Genomic DNA, 12,392 nt, shown 5'->3' with positions numbered 1-12,392 from the left:
TACTGTCTGCTTTAGCATGCAGCCAGCCTACTTGTCATATGGCCTTAGCTGAAAATGAAAAGGCATGTTTGAAGTCAGTGGTACTGAATACTTTAACTTCATTATTTGAAGCATTTGTGATAGTTGTATTGTAACCCTAATTTCTACTGATGTGATTTTTGGAAATGGTTAACAATTACAGGTCACCTTTGAGATGTAAGCATCTTAGCATTTGTTGTAAAAGCTTGTTAAGAGTAATCTGTGTCTTATTTATCCTGTCACTGTATCATTTCATGTGCTAATGCACTGGGAATGTCAAACTGTGCTGACAATAGCAGAGCTTTCCTTCTACTCATTTTTATTCCTGTGCAAATATAATTAAGGCAAGAAGTGTCTTAGGGGTGCCTGATCACATGCGTGCATTAAATTAGCTACCCTTTTCCTTCCTAAGGCAAGCAGACCCAGCACTGCAAGGTCTCTGGGAAAGACCCATGTCTTGTGTCTGTTAGGACAGCATCTTGCATGCTTAGTCTCTGAGTCCTCACCCATGCTGGCTGTATGCAGGCAATTGTTAAGGGTGATTAAGTGGGAAATAGATACGCGTTTCATCTTCAGCATGGGAACAGCCCCAGCAGCTGCCTCTGGAATTACTGTCATATTTCACATTAGGCTTGTGCTTCCGACTTCTGAATTTAGGTTTATATTGCAGCAAAACTCCAACAAACATGGAGTCTTTGGAAAACTGGAACTGGGGGCTTTGGGAGTTATTCTTCCAGAATTTGGAGGGAAATGGAAATCTTTCCACCAGCTGCCAAGACTTTTGTATTAGACCTCTGAAACGTAGGCCTCCGTATGGAGCTATATCAAGAGGATGTGTCTGAATGTCTGTGAAGTGGAGGCAGTGTGACAGCAAAGCTTCCATGTAGCCCAGGAAGAGTATACAAGGGGCACACTGAAGACATCTGGGATACAGGGGAGGACGATCTTTGGGCAGAATTATATCTTAAAAACAATTTTGAAATTCTGCCGGTCATTCTTTAAAGGCCACAGGGAACTAGCAGTATTTGATGGGGCTCTACCTGGGCATGAGGCACCCAAAGGATAACTTCATCCATCTGCTGAAGGCTTCAGTGTGGTTAGAGGCCCAGACACTCTGACAAAGGGTGACTTGATCCCAGACTACCGAACAAGCAATCATTTGAGTTACTCTCACCATACAGATGGAGTAATTTAGGCAGTGACCCACGTGTGCCGATGATCCCTACAAACCAGACTGCTTTTGATTCAGTACCCAAGAGTGGTTTCAGATGCCTGGTATAAGACCTTTTCAGATAAGGAGTCTATGGGAACTTGGCCAAACCACTCCATCACTACATCATATAATTTGATACATATAATTTGAAGCATATAATTTCACACTGTGTAATCCATCAGAGTTCATCTGTCTCAACTGAAAATGACCTTGTACATGAATAGATGAAATTCTAATTCTGTCCCATTTTCTAGTTCCACTGTTCCCATAAATTAAATGTGGTCAGTAGAAGACTGGGAGAATATATAAATGAAATGAATCAACTCTCTGCCCTTTTAGACTGACAGAAGACTGTAACAGACTGCAACTAAAAAGTGGTCATAACTTGCAAGTTATAAAAGATCCTGTGGTGAACACAATTAGAAAAAGATATTTAACAGTATATTGTCTATGTATGTTGGAGCTGCAGGCACACACTGAAGCGTCAATAACTTGAAGCAAGAATGGCTGCCGTTGTTGCTCTTTTTTGATTTATTTCCAGACTACTCCAACTTCTTGTGCAAAATAGTTTCAACAGCTTCCAGCTTTGAGGAAATAAGTAGGCAAAATTTGCCGCTATAAACACATTCAAGAGGAGGACAGTGTAATTCTCTGCACTAATCACTGACAGCCTACTGTGAATTGTCAGTATCACTGAGGGATGTACATGGTGTCTGAAAAAACATCGCGGTTCTGTTCTTTACGTGGCTTTTTTCACACTGGTTTCACAGTTTTAAGCAGAGTATCAGGTACAGTTGTCTTGCAACAGTTTCAGCAGAGAGATGGTCTGGAATAACGAGTCAACATGACAATGCTGCACAGGGGTGCAGGGGTGAAGATAAGAGAAGCCATAGTAAGAACAGTAGTATAGCAGCATCATTAACCTTCTTTTTTTTTTCCTTTTCTGCACTAAATTTTCCACAGACAAGAGCGTTGGTAATTTTAACTTTGATTGAGAACTGCTATTATCCACTCACAGCATGTGGGAGCAAACAGGCACTTGGATAAATCACAAAAAAGAAAACCGCTTAGCATGCTGCTTTCCTCAATAACACCTTTTTCTGAAGGTACAGGCTGAGAGCTGTAGGGAGAGCGCTTGTGAAGAGAAAAGCGAGGTTGCAACAGCCCACTGAAGCGTGCTCAAGGTCAGCCCCTCTCATAGAAGACCAAGAAGTCACGTTTGACTTAGAAGGTATTCTCATATGTTTAAAAAATTTAAGTAATTAAATAATTCAGTGAATGAAAGCCATCAGGATTCTAATGCAGTGTTAATGAGGTCTTTCAGGAATCATGAAGATCAGTTTCCTCAGTGACATAGCGGGAGCCGTTAGCAAGCTCATCCAAGAGTAATCACCCATCAAAGGTGAGTGCCTGCACATCCATGATGCAGAGGAGCTTGAGGAGCAGGACAAACATTCCTGCTTGCAGTGGCTGCAGTGGGACGCCCCTAAATTGCCTCATTTTCCTCCTGCAGGCACTCAGCCCAGGGCTGTGTTTGCTACCTCTCAGCGGTGGATGAAGTGGGCTGACTCCACCAGCGTGAGTATGCAGGAGGTCATCTTCTCCACAGCCAGCGCTGCTTCAGGTGAGAGGAAACTCAAACTGATGTGAAACATGGAGTACTTCTCACATGCTCATTGAGAAGAAGACTTGCTGGACAGCCTCCATGAAATCAACACTGTTTTGGATTGGAATTTCATACTGAGCATGCCAGCAGTGCTACCATGGCAAAAGACAAGCAAGAGTAAGGGCTACAGCTGCTCCTCTGACATTGCTGGTACAGTTTCTAGAATAAATTTCCAGCTCCTACTAACTCCTGCTTGTACACCAAGGAAAGGACCTGAACTGGAGGAGGTTTGGCACTTCGTCTGTGATGTGCAGAATCCAGCAATAAATTATTCCACTATGAAGGTCTAATACAGTTAATAGAGCATATAAAGCTGTCTACTGTGTTTCATCATATTTAATTTGCTGCAGCAACCTGCAGCCATCCAAGTTGTTTCATTCTCCCTTTTATAACCCTCCGATGCTCTGAGAGATGCTCTCCCAGCAGAGGAGTCCCTGTGTCACCAGCACCTCTGCATCAACAGAGCACTGCAATGCCTTCAGAGCATTCAGCTGCTTCTTACCCTCCAGCATGGCCCCAAGACACATCATCCTGTCATGCTTTGCGGTTTATGAGTGATGTGGTTTACTGCCCCAGCAGCCTCCTGTGCTGCCTGTACCCTGTGATAGTGCTTAGCGACAGAGCAGTGACCTGCTGGTCTCCCCCCAACCATGGGATGGTAGAACTTTGCTTCTCACAGGGGCTGGGACATTACAGAATCCAGCCTATGCCTCAAAGCCTTTGGTCAGATGGGGTCACGCGCCACAGCATGTGGCACATGGCTGTGATAAAACATGGATGTTGGGATGAAGTTTAGCCACCTGCAAGCATGTTGTGCCATGTGAGGGATCATGAGAAATTATTATTCAGGAAATTGCAGCGGCTGTTGGGAAAGAGAGCAGCTGAGACTTTACCATTGCCACCAAGGATGCTGCAGCTGGAGACAAGGGAGAGCAGGGGACTGGCAATCAGAGTCCACCTCTGAATCTCCCCATCTTCTTCCTCAGTGTGTTTGGATGATGCAGGGCTGGAACAAACTCCAGGCAGAAGGTGACTGTACCTTGAACTTTCTGGGGCAGTCCTCAGCATGACAGGGCAGACCGTGTTCCCTGAGATCTCGAGCAGATGTGCTGATGAGATGGTACATTTGAGCAAGACCATTGAGAGAATGTGTTGGTTTCTCCCAGTTTCTGCTCAGGTTGTTAATACAATCCCTTTGATAAAAAACAGTGATTCCCTGCCCAGTCCCATTGATCCCCAGCAGGGCTAGAGAACTCTTGTGGACAGCCAGCATTCCCATGGGTCTGGAGTGTGAACAGGGAGAAGTGGGGTTGCCACCAGAAATATCTGGGCACTGCTGCCCAAAATGCTACCTCAGCTGCCCCTATCTCTCCTGCCCTGCATGTAGCCTTTGTGGTCTCAGTCCAGCACAGCTTCCCTGCATTTGCATGACACCACGCAGCACCCACCACCATCTCTGATGTCCCAGCTTGACTCCACAATAAGAAGGTGATGGGTCACAATACTGCTAAACATGCGCACGCTTTAGTCTAAGGGTGCAGATGAGGGAAATAGGAGTACATAGAGCTAGGGATATTATAGTAATGTATTGCAAGTCCAGCAATGGTGCCTATCAAAGGAACAAAAAATCTCACATAAAGTATTTCCAAAGAACTTTTGCGGTGTCCTAGCCCAGTGATCAGTGCAGTGGTGTGGAAAAAATCCTGTAGCACATTTATTTGCATGGTGGCTGCTCTCACCTGGGCTAGATTAAAAGAATCACATCCCAGCACCAGATAAATGAAAGCTCTGCTTCCCAAGACATGCCCCATAGCTACTCATCTGGAAAGCGGGGAGCCTTCTTATGCCTTTCAATCACTACAAAACATGCTGCTGGACCTCTGGAAGCTGTTTTTTCACTTATATTTATTACCATAATTGACATATGAAACACTTTAAAACACTTATTTTGCATAATCTGTGATTTACAGTCATTACCATGAGAGCGTGTCCTGTAGCTAGCCTTAGATGACAGGCATAATTCAAAACTATTTGTTGTTCCCTCTGTGACCTAACCATGAAAAGGGACAGAGTGAATACAGAAATGTGGAAAGAAAGGATGGCAATTTATTTCAGGAGGTGCAGTAGCAAGTTCCAAGAGGTTAAGAAGAAATAAGTCTGACTGTAAAGGTAATGAGCTAGCAAAAAAGGGAGTATGAATATCTGCGAGTGCTGGCTTGCTATGATTTCAGTGATGTGTCAACCCCACACAACTGAAGTGGGATGCTCGGGCTTTGCCATAGCGTGGTATTTACCAACCATTTGTCAGGCAGACCAAACCTTCTCTGGGCACACCAGGAAACTGGAATTCATCTCTTCACACATCTGCCATCTTAAAATTAAGAGTCTTGTTTGAAATGCTCATCTATGTACCTGCAAGTAATAGAGGGGAATAGGCAGCTCAGGCAGGTGGATCAGCTAATCCTGAAATGCAGGAAGAATAAATTGCCCTCCAGAGATATTTCTGTCTTGTCTTTGACTACAGAAGGAGTCTAGGCAGCAGTTTCAGACTAGAAGCTTAAAAAAGAGCTTGCTAACAGTTGGTAGGAGGATTCGCACCAAATAGTGATGGTAGGGACTATTCAATAAAACTTGCTCCATCCTGAGTCTTTTGAGTGGTTTTAATATTCAGATCAAAGTTGCACATTGCCTACATGATGCTGTGGCTCTCACTGGCCAGAATTCCTGGATGTACAAGATCATGAAGAGCAAGTAGAGCAATGGAAGAACAAAATGTGGCCTTCAACCCCATCTGTTCCAGGAGCTTTTTGGGTGACTGGAGAAGATACTTCACCTCTCTGCCCCTTAGCTTGTCCGTATATAAAAAGAAATATTGATGCTGGTTTACACTCAGTCTGGAACCTCAGAGCAGTCATTCACTTCAGTGGTGGTGTGTTGAGAAGTGTTTCTGCTCATTAATAGGCACCAATAGACATTTTTCTCTACCACCTCCCAAGCCTGCATATACAACTTAGTGATGGTTTGGACATCCTAAGAAATTACATTAGAGTGCTGGACCCTGCAAGACCCATCTGTTACCCTGGCCTGAAGATGTTTATGCCCAGACTCACAGGCAGACATGCTCTTTATCAGCTACCAGGAAGAATGCCTAGCCCAAGCCATGTTAAGCCTTCTCTTTGAAGACACCAAATAGAGACCACCCAGTTGTAAAGGTGGCAGAGGCAGATAAACAGGTAAAAGGGAAAATCACCTTTTGGCTACCAGGCTCTGTGTTTCCTGTGAAAGTTTCTCTTACTTTGCACTACTGTCTGATTATTAATCTGGGAAATAAACTCACACGTACATCCTGGGAATCCAGTTCTTCTGTCCCTGCAGTTAAAACTGTCAAAAAGGATTTCTTCTTGGGGACAAATACTTCTATTTATTTCCTAAGCCATTCCTTTGTATCTATTCTGTTTTGGTGATTTCTGTATTCCTCATCATGAGTGGCACCATGTCAGCCTAGAAATAAACTCATGTAGTGGTGACACAGAATCGCAGCAGCTCCTTTTCTTACCCCAAGTTCTGGATGTTATGTTGCTACAATGTCCTAGAGGCTCCACTACCTGGAGAAAAGTATTTACTTTGCAGAAGTTTTGATCAAACTTCACTCAGTAGGTAGCTCTTCAGGACCATCCCATTCAGAAATGAGCTCTTGTCTAATTAATGTCACTCAGATCGGTATGTGCTTGCTTTGAAGATAGAGAAGAAGTGCTGCCTAGTGGCCAAAATCCACATTTAATGGAGCAGGAGGGGTGTCCGACCTGGCAGCCCATCCAAAAAGGATTCATATTGTTACCTGGGTGGATGCTGCCCATAATCTCTCACTGCAAGCAATGCTGGGATGGGTATCAGCTGCAAATCTGATGGGAACCAGAAAGGGAGGTAGTTGGTTCGGTTGATACCCTGGAGGGAAGGAATGCCATCCAGAGGGACCTTGACATGCTTGTGAGGTGGGCACATGCCAACCTCATGAAGTTTAACCATGCCAAGTGCAAGGTCCTACACTTGGGTCAGAGCAATCCCAGGCACAGCTACAGGTTAGGCAGAGAAGAGATTCAGAGCAGCCCTGTGGAGAAGGACTTGGGGGTGTTGGTCAATGAGAAAATGAACATGAGCCGGCTTCAGTGTTTGCTCGCAGCCCAGAAAGCCAACTGTATCCTGGGCTGCATCAAAAGGAGCGTGACCAGCAGGTCGAAGGAGGTGATCCTGCCCCTCTACTCTGCTCTTGTGAGATCTCACCTGGAGTATTGTGTGCAGTTCTGGTGTCCTCAACATAAAAAGGACATGGAGCTGTTGGAACAAGTCCAGAGCAGGGCCATGAGGATGATCAGGGGACTGGAGCACCTCCTGTATGAAGACAGGCTGAGGAAGTTGGGGCTGTTCAGCCCGGAGAAGAGAAGGCTGCGTGGAGACCTCATAGCAGCCTTCCAGTATCTGAAGGGACCCTATAGGGATGCTGGAGAGGGACTCTTCATTAGGGACTGTAGTGACAGGACAAGGGGTAACGGGTTAAAACTTAAACAGGGGAAGTTTAGATTGGATATAAGGAGGAAATTCTTTCCTGTTAGCATGGTGAGGCACTGGAATGGGTTGCCAGGGGAGGTTGTGAATGCTCCATGCCTGGCAGTGTTCAAGACCAGGTTGGACGAAGCCTTGGGTGGCATGGTATAGTGTGAGGTGTCCCTGCCCATGGCCGGGGGTTGGAACTACATGATCTTAAGGTCCTTTGCAACCCTAACTATTCTAGGATTCTAAGTTTTCCCACATTGGACAAGGAAGCCTCAAACGCCATGTAAGCACTGATGGCTTGCGAACAGCCCTTGCTGGTGTGAACAGGGGTTGTGAAATGCCAGCTCCTTTTATTTTGTCATCTCAGGGGCAGGTGAGTCAGCACACTTGTGGTGTTCATGATTAGAAATCAAATCCTCAAATTGTTGAGGATCTTCAGGTCCTCAGGCTTTCAGTAAGTTTTAAGGATAGCATACTAGTTATAGAAATTCAGGGTAATTGTGTATGTGCAAAACATATCTACGCGCATTCTTAGTCCTTGTATGAGTTAGAGAATATATGCTGTTTGAATTTTATAGAAATGATGAATTTTCAAACATTTTGCTTTGCTGTATTCATCTCTGATCTCATGATAATTTCTATCCAAGCCTGTATCTACCCAAGCTTCTTGAAGTAGATGTCTGAAAAAGCAAGAGGCAGACACTCTCCATCTTCTACCCTCTCATCATCTTCTTTAATTTCTGAGGCAGGGTAAATTAAGGTTTTGTTTGTGCTGATGATTAAAGTACTCTGATTTATTCCAGAAATTAATATTGTTCTTAATGAGAAAAATATATTTCAAATGCGCACCGTAGGTGTGAAATACAACATGACTTTAAAATCAGTCTTCTGCCACAGAGACAGGCACTTGGAGGGAGCGGGGAGTAGGGTGGGCACTGGTTGATTTGATGGTGGTGTTTAGTGACCCTTTCTTTGTTAGCACAATATTAATACCTTTTATTTGTTGTATTAGCTGCCGCAGCAAAACACAACCAAGGGCAGGACAAATGTTCACATAAGCATTTTTCTGGTTAAAAAAAGGATATGATGTTCTAGTCATCATAGCATGTTATTAGTGTGGACCATAGTCTTCTGTATCGAGTATAACCAATCTACTACAAAAAGGGAAAATAGAAATATGGTATATACAGTATATAGCTGAAAAACATGACTTCAAGTAGCATTCTGCTGAGAATTAGAGCCAAATACTGTCCTTTCTCCTACATCCACGCCAACTCCTGTTGTATTAATATACATTACTTCCATCAGAGTTTGATTCATGATGTTTTATTACACCAGTTAGAAGCTCAGTCTTTCTGATGGAAGAACTTCTGTAATTACTCTGTATTTATGTTGTATTTGTAGGTTAATTATATTGTGCTTATGGGTTTTGACAGCTAATTGCCACTAATTCATATAATGACATGTCTGAAATGCTTGATATTCAGTTATTTTTATAATGATATATTTTGCTTATCTTGTATTTACACTGTGATAGCTCTAGACACGTAGTTACAGTGTCAGTTATGGGAGCTTAAATGCAACTAAAAGTCTCCAAAAGCAGAGATACGGTTTAGTTATCCCAGCCAATGGACAAAATTAAACATTTTAGCTTAGGTTGTGTGTATAGTAAGGGTTTCAAGAAAAAGTATGTCTTCATATGAAAGCTTCAGCTAGAACTAGTTATTGCTAAGGCCCTGAAGAATGTAACTACAGTATCACAACAGTGGCTGGGTTACACAGGTAGCCAAAACTTGTCTGCGTGTGCTGTCAGCTCAGTGAGTATTTGGCATTGATCTGTCAGTTCCCATTACTTCCAATACCAACAGCAAAGTTCCAGAAATAAAAGCAAGATTTCTCTTTTTCATGTGATTTTTCAGGAGCTATTGACCAAGTTTAACTTGAGATTTTTGTTCACGTCAGGGCCCAATACCCAAGGCCCCACAAGCATTTGCACAAACTCACACTACTATAAATGTACTGCAGCATCCTTGGACCTTCTTCCCATGTGGCAAACTCAGGGTGCATTAGGATACCATGGAGGTCAGAGTTTAGCCAGTCTAATACCTGAATGTCTCTTCGTAAGTGTAATTTTCACCCAAGACTTGTGCAAGAAGTGTTTTCTCATTCTAAACAGGAGTCTGCCCTTGACCTTTAGCGTGTTGTACACCATGTGGGCTGTCAGTAATTCATTTCTCCTGCACTTGCAGCAGGCACAGTGGCCAGATGGAAATCCCACGCTTGCAGTCCCCAGCAGCAGTCTTATGTCACCAGCCCAGTGCTTTTCACCAAAATGAGACATTTTTCAACGTGAGTAAGGACCTGCAGCACCTTCCGCTACAATGAAACCATTTGTTCAGTCATATGAAATCTTCCTTTCAAAGCAAGTCTGGAGCCATTGTATGAGTCATCTGTTTTATCAGCAAAAAATCGGGCATATATTCACTAATGCTTAATCTGAAATCTTTTGCTCAGAGTGGAAATATTTCCATTGATTTCAAAGGATCTCAGATCAAGCTTCAAGGACTACTGAAGTCTTAGTCTGTCAAATTCGTTCGTCTGGGGCCTTTATGAATCGCAGAGCAGTCACATAAGAACCAAGTCAGGTGGAGATTAAATAAACCCCATTGACATCGATCTCCTGACACAGAATAGCAGCAAGAAACAAATATTGACTTGAAAAACAAAGCATGTACAGTGATATTTAGCTTGTATAAAGTGATAGTCTCCATATAAATACAAATAGCACCATTTCCCCAGAGCTAAATCAGTGATATTCATCAGTAAATATTTGTGTGTCTTTGACATGCCTCTAAGCAGGGAGATGAGAAATCGAGATGGCAGATGCATTTACAGGTGAGAATGCAGTGGAGATTTTTCTCACAGTTTTTGTCAACACATTTGGGAGACCTTGAAAAGCAGATCCTTCCTTTTGTAGTTAGTGATTTAAATGCAAAACAGCAAAACCATAACAGACCACAGTGTGATAGGTTCTTGCCAGTAGTTTCCTGACCCTGGCACTCATGCTGTGTTACACTGCAGGGCTTCAAGCCTGAAAACACTCCTCAGAAAGACCTGAAGTAGCTAATTTAGGAGTTTCATACTCTTATTCCGAAAGGATTTATTCACCCGGGAGCTAATGTTCCACTGTCTTTCTGTGAGAATTAGGGATTTTATGAACCAGGGTTTCTTTTTTGGTGGGAGCTAAGTGACTTAAGCATCTTTAATAGCGTAGCACCTGTGTAATGAGCTTTTTGCTCTGTATGAGGAACAACAGCACTGGTCATCAGTATGAGTGCACAGGCTTAGACTCTTCGGGTAGGCAAGAGAAGATTGAGGGTCTGACTGATGACAACAAAGGTCTTTAAAACCACAGGTGACACAGGAAGGGTGTCTGAGCAATAACCATTCACCATAGGGAATGAGTATTCTCTACAAGTTCCACTCTTTAAAACATATTTAGGTTCCCTTTAGGCCATAAAACAGTAAAGTAGGATTTCAGTCGTGTGCCTAGAGATAGGCCAAGTTCATCACCAGGTTACAGTACTGCTGAATTTCTAGTGCAGACTCAGCAGTAAGGCATCAGGGGCTGCAGGGCAAATCAATCCCGTTGTCTTTACACAGTCTCCCACTCACAAAGCTGCATTTCCCCCCCCCCCGCCGAGGCATTAATAAGTGAGGAATTGGACCGTGCCTCCTGCAGGGCCTGTGTGCAGTATGTGGAGAGTTAGGCTTCAACTCAAAGAGTGTAAAAATAAGGGTTGCCAACTGGGGAGAAAACCCAACTGTTTCTTCAGCAACTTTTTCTAGTTATATTAGATGTAGTGAAACGCAGATAGACTCCACAACTCGTCAAAGTTGTAAAGTAGGTATGCTTTTTATTCAGCACTGAGACGCACGGGGATAATTCCTCAAAGTCATGCATACCTCAGTGTTGTTTCCCTCTATATTTATTCTCTGAAGTTATACATATTCATAAGGTTGCACAATACGCCTATACATATTCATGTCCTATCCCCGCTTCGTATTATAATGAGTTAGAAGGTCCTTTGCGCCTGCGCAGTGCCCCCTCTGATCATGGGCAGGGGTCTCAAGATGAAGTAAATGAGTCTTCCTCCTGTGGGTAGGGGTCTTCAAGATGAAGTAAATGAGTCTTCCTCTTCTTGAACTTTTCACCTTTTAGTCTTCACGTATGGCCTTAGGGTTTGGTCGGTGTCCCAGCCATAAACCATCTGCTTCTCCCCCTTCAGGCTTCTGCTTTTCCTTATCCATAGCTGCTTATCAGTAGAATCAGTCTGCTTTTCCTTGTCAGTACAACCAGGTGTCTGCTTTTCTTTATCAATGGTTAGTGCCTTTGTTCTGCTTAGTAGGCATGATAGGTACAGACAATACTTTTGTTTAAGCAAGCAAATTCCTCTAACCCCCCCCCGTACCACCCCCCTGTACATTGGTTAACCCTGTATCAGTAGTCCTTTTGCTCTCCAGGGGAATTTTTAAGCTGTTCCAGTGAGGTTCTTAGTAGTTGGCAAATGAAACAGATTTCTTTATAATGAAGGATTAAAAAAAAAGAAACTTCTCCCACATAGGATTCTTTCTCCAGCAAAACAGTTTTTATTATTTACAACAAATTTACAAGTTCTGCGTGATTTCTGTTCCAAAGGACTATGGGAGGAGTTACAATGAGGCAGTTCTGTTTCTAGTAACAAAACACTCAAAACTTTGTATTAGTTTAAAGCATACTAGCCTTCAAAATAGCTCATATTATTTTAAATTTCCCATTCCTGAAGCTCTATGGACAGTTCTTCCATTCTCCACATAACTGCAACCTCTGGGGAAGTCGAGAATGAAAAATAAATAAATTAAAAAAAGAGTGCACCCTAATCAAAATGAGTTTTGAAGAATGGA

At 43.1% G+C, this 12,392-nt stretch overlaps 1 long non-coding RNA gene across 1 annotated transcript; it reads left to right on the top strand.

Annotated features, from left to right (window-relative positions):
• The first annotated feature begins 1,162 nt into the window (after positions 1–1,162).
• LOC130600834 (uncharacterized) lies at positions 1,163–3,209 on the top strand. Its single transcript, XR_008972536.1, has 3 exons — positions 1,163–2,462; positions 2,556–2,633; positions 2,745–3,209. It is a non-coding gene; the product is annotated as an uncharacterized LOC130600834 (long non-coding RNA).
• Positions 3,210–12,392: the final 9,183 nt, after the last annotated feature.

Source organism: Pezoporus wallicus, unplaced genomic scaffold, assembly GCF_028554395.1.
Source record: "Pezoporus wallicus isolate ANWC-B61680 ecotype Strahan unplaced genomic scaffold, APGP_CSIRO_Pwel_v1 contig_4788, whole genome shotgun sequence".
NCBI lineage: Eukaryota > Metazoa > Chordata > Aves > Psittaciformes > Psittacidae > Pezoporus > Pezoporus wallicus.
This window is presented reverse-complemented; position numbering and strand designations above follow the sequence as displayed.